The sequence below is a fragment of the Arachis hypogaea genome, chromosome 4, assembly GCF_003086295.3.
Source record: "Arachis hypogaea cultivar Tifrunner chromosome 4, arahy.Tifrunner.gnm2.J5K5, whole genome shotgun sequence".
In the NCBI taxonomy this organism is placed as follows: Eukaryota; Viridiplantae; Streptophyta; class Magnoliopsida; order Fabales; family Fabaceae; genus Arachis; species Arachis hypogaea.
Genome location: NC_092039.1, coordinates 16,057,511 through 16,065,691, shown reverse-complemented (window position 1 = coordinate 16,065,691; position 8,181 = coordinate 16,057,511). Strand labels below are relative to the sequence as shown.

General features: G+C 38.7%; 1 non-coding gene across 1 annotated transcript; it reads right to left on the bottom strand.

The window, feature by feature from the left end:
- Nucleotides 1–7,057: 7,057 nt before the first annotated feature.
- LOC112798519 (small nucleolar RNA R71) lies at nt 7,058–7,165 on the bottom strand. Its single transcript, XR_003200129.1, has one exon. It is a non-coding gene; the product is annotated as a small nucleolar RNA R71 (small nucleolar RNA).
- Nucleotides 7,166–8,181: the final 1,016 nt, after the last annotated feature.

Below are 8,181 nucleotides of genomic sequence, written 5' to 3'. Positions count from 1 at the left end.
CATCAGGTGGATAGGGTGCTACCTCAGTTCGGCGGTGTTCAGCATCTTTCCTAGCTGGCTCTGAACATAGATTGGCTACATGTGAAGGATGGCAGGGGTGGGGACCGATGGTTCCCCAGATATTTTCAGGAGTGGCATGGGCATTGGGAGAACCGGCTTTATTCAGTCATACCGGTCGATCGAGTCCTTGACCCAATCCATCAGCTGAGTACTTGGACTGGTGGTGTCGTGTGGCCCACAGATTCCTATCCCCAGATGTTGTATTTCAGGATCCGAGGCCGATTGTGTTGACTGAGGAGGCTCTTCACAGAGGGTCGTCCCAGGCTCCCTCCAGGGTACAGGTTTACGACAGACCAGATAACAGGCGAGTCAATCGGCGTCGCCGTATAGGCAACCGTACCACGGATCTTCACAGCCATTATTTTCCATGCGTAATCTGTCCTTGCCAGCCACGGTTTATGTGGATAGTAGAAACCGTGGTTGGCTCCCACGGTTTACCTAATAATCTAAATTGCACATGCACGTAACAAGTTTGTGTTTTGTGTATATGGATAAAGCATTCAACAGATTTATTTAATTACGTAAATTACCCTATAATATAATATATAGCTATATTTTAATTTCAATTTTAATTTTAATTTCAATTTTAATATGATTAAAAAATGTCATATTGCATATTTTGATTGTCAAATTTATAATTATTCATTGATAATGATATATAAAAGAGATAGAGTGATTGAAGGAATGAGAGGGATAGATAAAGAGAGAGAGGAAAGAGGAGAGAACTCTTTAATTTTGAAGGGAAAGATTTGATTTTAATTGTAATGAGAAAATGACATGTGACACATTTTGGTTGTAAAATTAGTAGAGATGAGGGAAGAACTCTTTAATTTTGGAGGAAAAGATTTGATTTTAATTGTAATGAGAGAGTGACATGTGGCACATTTTGGTTGTAAAATTAGTAGAAAGGAGGATATAACTCTTTAATTTTGGAGGAAAAATTTAATTTTAATTATAATAAAAAAGTGACATGTGATACATTTTCATTGTAAAATTAAATAGATATAATAGATATATATAATAGATATAATATATTTCACTGCAATAATATCAAAAGTAGGAATAATCTCAGCATACAAGCGATTAACACTTACAAGTGTTACAAGTCCTGAAGACAACTAACCCCCTAAACGCGCTCCTAATGTTTCGTACGTTTCATGCGCTATGTAACAGAATTTTAAATCCATCCAAATCAATTAACGCGCGATTATATAACTTCCGAATTTCAAAAGATTTCGTTTCCTTCTTCGATTCTCTTGCCAAATTTCTTCGTTCTCCTTCTTGCGTTCTTTCTTTGCCTTTTTGATCGTTGTTCTACCTGCGTTTATCACTGGTTTGTTCTTCGTCATTTATGTGAGTTTCTCTCTGTAACTCTAGCTTTCATTTTTTTCGATTTTCATGGTTTTTAAAATTAAGCTTTGAACTCGTTTTGAAGATAATGGACGATTCAACCTCAGATTGTCAGCTGAACCAGGGCAAAGTGGATTTTGAATTTGAATCGAACAAAGTTCCTGAGGTTTGATTTAGATTCAGTTAATTACGATTAATCTGAATTTGATGCAGTTAATCGTCTATGATTGTCTAGCTGAATAATTCGTGAAGATTGACTGTGAAATTAATGCGTGAACATAATTTTCTGCATTTTATAGCAGACGCTCGGGTGTAGATCAGAACTTTTTGGGTGTATTTTAGGAAAGTTTGAGTGTATTTATAGTTTATGGCTTTTCTTGTTATTTTAGTTGAGTTGTTGTCGTTCGGGTGTAGATCAGGAATCCTTGGGTGTATTTTACGGACGTTTGGGTGTATTAACAGTTTATGGCTTTTCTTGTTATTTTAGTTGAGTTGTTGTCGTTCGGGTGTAGATCAAGATTTCTTGGGTGTATTTTACTTCAATTGTTATTTTTTTATGAGGTGTAGAAACTCTATAGTATATTCTTGTTTTTAACATGGTGTATTTTGCAGCCTCTCTGTATTGTTGATGACCAGCTTGTTCCCAAGGTTGGAATGACTTTTAACACCCTTGAAGATGCTGCAAAATTTTACAAGGACTATGCCAAGGCTGCAGGTTTTTCTAAGAAAGGAAATAAAATTAAGAATCAATTGATTACAAGTAGCAGAGAGGAAAAATGGAAATCTAAAATATCTCCGACCGAGAAGACAAATCCTACAGCTGGTTTAAATTGTTCTGCAAGAATTTATATACACACATTGAAGGATGTTGGTGCTTGGATCATTTCGAAGGTCGTGCTGCATCATTCACACCCTTGTTGTCCAACTCAAGCAGACATGCTCAAACAGCACTGGGAACTAAGCATGTCCGTTCGTCGTACAATAGAGAATAACGAAGAGGCTAGTATCAGAACAAGCAAAACTTTCAATAATTTGTGCGGCAGCTGGGGGTCACCGCGAGTTAAATTTTATCGAAAAAGATGTGAGAAATTACATCACGAGAGAAGTGCGAAATGTTTCAGAACAAGAAGATGCAAAGGAATTCGATAAATATTTATTAAGAATGAAAGAGAAGAATCAGAATTTCTTTTTCGAGCTCAAACTCGAGGACGATCAATCGATTAAGCTTGCTTTTTGGGCCGATGCAAGGAGCAGAGCTGTCTTTGAGTATTTCAGAGATGTTATTTTATTTGAAACCACCTACAATACAAACAGGTAATATGTTGTTCTTGTTTATGATGCTAAATTAATTTTGCTCTATGAATCTGCTGCAAAAGTGTATATTAGATGTTCTGTGGGTGTATAAAATCATTATATGGGTGTATGTAATGATTTTCATTCTGCAATGTTGTAATTTGTTTTCAGGTATAATTTGGTTTGTGGTTCTTTTGTCGGGGTGAATCACCACGGTCAGTCAACACTTCTTGGATGTGCTTTGATGAAAAACGAAGAAATTGAATCATTCAAATGGTTATTTCAATGCGTGTCAATGAAAAGGGTTATAGAGGCTTGTATACCAACAACAATTCACCGTTGGTGTATTTGGCACATCATGAAGAAGATCCCAAGCAAATTAAATGGGTACAAGGGACATGCAGAAATTGAACAAGAAATGAGCCAAGTTGTTTGGAACTCTCATAGTAAAGATTCATTTGATAGGAATTGGAATGATTTTCTTCTGAAGTATGGTCTTGTGGACAACAAGTGGCTTTCAGGTAATGTTTAAAATCTGCAGCAGAGGTGTAAATTTCTTTTTTTTAGGTGTAAATTAGCCTTATTTGGGTGTATTATGCAGATTTTTATGAAGACCGTCATATATGGATTTCAATTTATTTGGATCACCACTTCTGGGAAAGAATGAGAAGCACACAAAGGGGCGAGAGCATGCATTTATTTTTTAACAAGTTTATTACCCAGAACAGCTCGCTTATTCAATTTGTCAAACAATACGATAATTGCCTCGGAAGCAGGGAGTAAGCAGAGAGAGAATCAGATGCTGCAGTTTTTCATACGGTTGATGAGCGGATAATTTGTACGCTTTTTGGCATTGTTTTTAGTATGTTTTTAGTAGTTTTAGTTAGTTTTTAGTATACTTTTTATTAGTTTTTAGTTAAAATTCACTTTTCTGGACTTTACTATGAGTTTGTGTGTTTTTCTGTGATTTCAGGTATTTTCTGGCTGAAATTGAGGGACCTGAGCAAAAATCTGATTCAGAGACTGAAAAGGACTGCAGATGCTGTTGGATTCTGACCTCCCTGCACTCGAAGTGGATTTTCTGGAGCTACAGAAGCCCAATTGGCGCGCTCTCAACAGCGTTGGAAAGTAGACATCATGGGCTTTCCAGCAATATATGATAGTCCATACTTTGCCCAAGATTTGATGGCCCAAACCGGCGTTCAAAGTCACCCTCAGAATTCCCAGCGTTAAACGCCGGAACTGGCACCAGAGTGGGAGTTAAACGCCCAAACTGGCACAAAAGCTGGCGTTTAACTCCAAGAAGAGTCTCTACACGAAAATGCTTCAATGCTCAGCCCAAGCACACACCAAGTGGGCCCGGAAGTGGATTTTTATGTCATTTACTCATCTTTGTAATTCTTAAGCTACTAGTTCCCTATAAATAGGACCTTTTACTATTGTATTTTCATCTTGGTTCTTCTGGTTCCCTCTTCGGGATCGAAGCCAATGATCACTCTTGTTCTTATGTATTTTCAATGGTGGAGTTTCTACACACCATAGATTAAGGTGTGGAGCTCTGCTGTACCTCGAGTATTAATGCAATACTATTGTTCTTTTATTCAATTCCGCTTGTTCTTGTTCCAAGATATCACTTGTTCTTCAACTTGATGAATGTGATGATCCATGACACTCATCATCATTCTCACCTATGAACGTGTGACTGACAACCACCTCCGTTCTACCTTAGATTGGGTGAATATCTCTTGGATTCCTGATACACGATGCATGGTTGATCGCCTGACAACCGAGCGCTCGTCTGACAAACGAGCCAGCCATTCCGTGAGATCAGAGTCTTCGTGGTATAGGCTAAAACTGATGGCGGCATTCAAGAGAATCTGGAAGGTCTAACCTTGTCTGTGGTATTCTGAGTAGGATTCAATGATTGAATGACTGTGACGTGCTTCAAACTCCTGAGGGCGGGGCGTTAGTGACAGACGCAAAAGAATCACTGGATTCTATTCCGGCCTAATTGAGAACCGACAGATGGATAGCCGTGCCGTGACAGGGTGCGTTGAACATTTCCACTGAGAGGATGGGAGGTAGCCACTGACAACGGTGAAACCCTTGCATAAGCTTGCCATGGAAAGGAGTAAGAAGGATTGGATGAAGACAGTAGGAAAGCAGAGAGACGGAAGGGACAAAGCATCTCCATTCGCTTATCTGAAGTTCTCACCAATGAATTGCATAAGTATCTCTATCTTTATCTTTATGTTTTATTCATATATCATCTATACCCATTTGAGTCTGCCTGACTAAGATTTACAAGGTGACCATAGCTTGCTTCATACCAACAATCTCCGTGGGATCGACCCTTACTCGCGTAAGGTTTATTACTTGGACGACCCAGTGCACTTGCTGGTTAGTTGTGCGGAGTTGTGATAAAGAGTTGAGATTGCAATGAGCGTACCATGTTGATGGCGCCATTGATGATCACAATTTCGCCCACCAAGTTTTTGGCGCCGTTGCCGGGGATTGTTTCGTGTATGGACAACTGACGGTTCATCTTGTTGCTTAGATTAGGTAATTTTTTCAGAATTTCTTTAAAAATGAATTCTAGAGTTTCATGATGATCTGTTGAAATCTGGCTGGCTGAGAAGCTATGTCTAATCTTATTGGACCGAGGTTTCAACTTATCATCACAAGAGCTTGTTGATTTCTATCAAACTTGCTATTGGAGCAATGATCTGCTGAGGCTTGGCTGGCCATTGGCCATGTCTAGTGTTTTGGACCGAAGCTTTCTTTGAAAGCTTGGCTGGCTGTGAAGCCATGTCTAATTCCTGGACCGGAGTCTTAGACTAGCATTGCAATGATTCCTGGAATCCAAATTAAGAATTCTGAAACCTTTATTTTCTATTTTCATATAATTTTCGAAAAAGCACAAAAAAATTACAAAATCATAAAAAACCAAAAAAGATTTTATGTTTCTTGTTTGAGTCTAGTGTCTAATTTTAAGTTTGGTGTCTTGCATGTATTGTTTATTTGATCTTGGTTCTATTTTCAAGTCAATAGTACAGGGAACTGAAGATTCAGAACATGCAGCAGAGGAATTACACAGAAAAAGCTGGGCGTTCAAAACGCCCAGTGAAGAAGGACAGACTGGCGTTTAAACGCCAGCCAGGGTGCCTGGTTGGGCGTTTAACGCCCAAAAAGGTAGTGCATTGGGCGTTAAACGCCAGAATGTGCACCATTCTGGGCGTTTAACGCCAGGATGGCACAAGAGGGAAGATTCTGTTTTTAATTCAGATTTTTTTCAAGATTTCAAAATTTTTCAAAATCAAATCTTTTTCAAATCATATCTTTTCAATCAAATTTTTTTCAAAATCAATTTCTTTCCTTTTTCAAAGATACTTGCTAACAATTAATGATTTGATTGAACATTTCAAGTATGTTGCCTTTTCTGTTGAGAGAGGTTTAATGTTTGAATCATATCTTTTCTTGTTAGGCAAGTCATTAATTTTTAAAATCAAATCTTTTTAAATTGTTTTTCAAATCATATCTTCTCAATCACATCTTTTTCAAAAAAAAGTTTTCAATCATATCTTCTTCAAAATCTTTTTCAAAATGATTTTTTTTAAAATAATTTTCGAAAATTTTTTTTTTTTCCCCTCTTCTCACATCCTTCTATTTATGGAGTATCACTCCTCCTCAATGCACAATTCGAACTCTATCTCACTAAGTTCGAATTCTTCTACCCCTTTCTTCTATTTTTCTTTTCCTCTGACACCTCAAGGAATCTCTATACCGTGACATAGAGGATTCCATATTTTCTTGTTCTCTTCTCTTTCATATGAGCAGGAATAAAGACAAAGGCATTCTTGTTGTAGCTGACCCTGAACCTGAAAGGACCTTGAAGTGAAAGCTAAGAGAAGCTAGGGCACAACTCTCTGTAGAGGACCTAACAGAAATCTTCAAAGAAGAAGAACCCATGGCAGCCGAAAACAACAACAATGCAAGGAAGGTGCTGGGTGACTTTACTGCACCTACTCCCGACTTCTATGGGAGAAGCATCTCTATCCCTGCCATTGGAGCAAACAACTTTGAGCTTAAGCCTCAATTAGTTTCTCTAATGCAACAGTTCCAGGGACTTCCATTGGAAGATCCTCATCAGTTTTTAGCTGAGTTCTTGCAAATCTGTGACACTGTCAAGACTAATGGGGTTGACCCTGAGGTCTACAGACTTATGCTATTCCCTTTTGCTGTAAGAGACAGAGCTAGAATATGGTTGGACTTACAACCTAAAGACAGCCTAAACTCTTGGGAAAATCTAGTCAATGCCTTCTTGGCAAAGTTCTTTCCACCTCAAAAATTGAGTAAGCTTAGAGTGGAAGTCCAAAGCTTCAGACAGAAGGAAGGTGAATCCCTCTATGAAGCTTGGGAAAGATACAAACAATTGATCAGAAAATGTCCTTCTGACATGCTTTCTGAATGGAGCATCATAGGTATTTTCTATGATGGACTGTCTGAACTATCCAAGATGTCTTTGGATAGCTCTGCTGGAGGATCTCTTCATCTGAAGAAGACGCCTGCAGAAGCTCAAGAACTAATTGAAATTGTTGCAAATAACCAATTCATGTACACTTCTGAAAGGAATCCTGTGAACAATGGGACTAATCAGAAGAAAGGAGTTCTTGAGATTGATACTCTGAATGCCATTTTGGCTCAGAACAAAATATTGACTCAGCAAGTCAATTTGATTTCTCAAAGTCTGTCTGGAATGCAAAATGCACCAAGCAGTACTAAGGATGCTTCATCTGAAGAAGAAGCTTATGATCCTGAGAACCCTTCAATGGAAGAGGTGAATTACATGGGAGAACCCTATGGAAACACCTATAATTCCTCATGGAGAAATCACCCAAATCTCTCATGGAAGGATCAACAGAGACCTCAACAAGGTTTCAACAACAATAATGGTGGAAGAAACAGGTTTAGCAATGGCAAGCCTTTTCCATCATCTTCTCAGCAACAGAGAATTCTAAGCAGAACCACTCTGACTTAGCAACCATGGTCTCTGATCTAATCAAAACCACTCAAAGTTTCATGAATGAAACAAGATCCTCCATTAGAAATTTGGAGGCACAAGTGGGACAGCTGAGTAAGAAAGTTACTGAACTCCCTCCTAGTACTCTTCCAAGCAATACAGAAGAAAATCCAAAAGGAGAGTGCAAGGCCATCAACATGGCCGAATTTGGAGAGGAAGGAGAGGCAGTGAACGCCACTGAGGAAGACCTCAATGGATGTCCACTGGCCTCCACTGAGTTCCCCAATGAGGAACCATGGGAATCTGAGGCTCAAAATGAGACCATAGAGATTCCATTGGACTTACTTCTGCCTTTCATGAGCTCTGATGAGTATTCCTCCTCTGAAGAGGATGAGTATGTCACTGAAGAGCAAGTTGCTAAATACCTTGGAGCAATCATGAAGCTAAATGACAAGTTA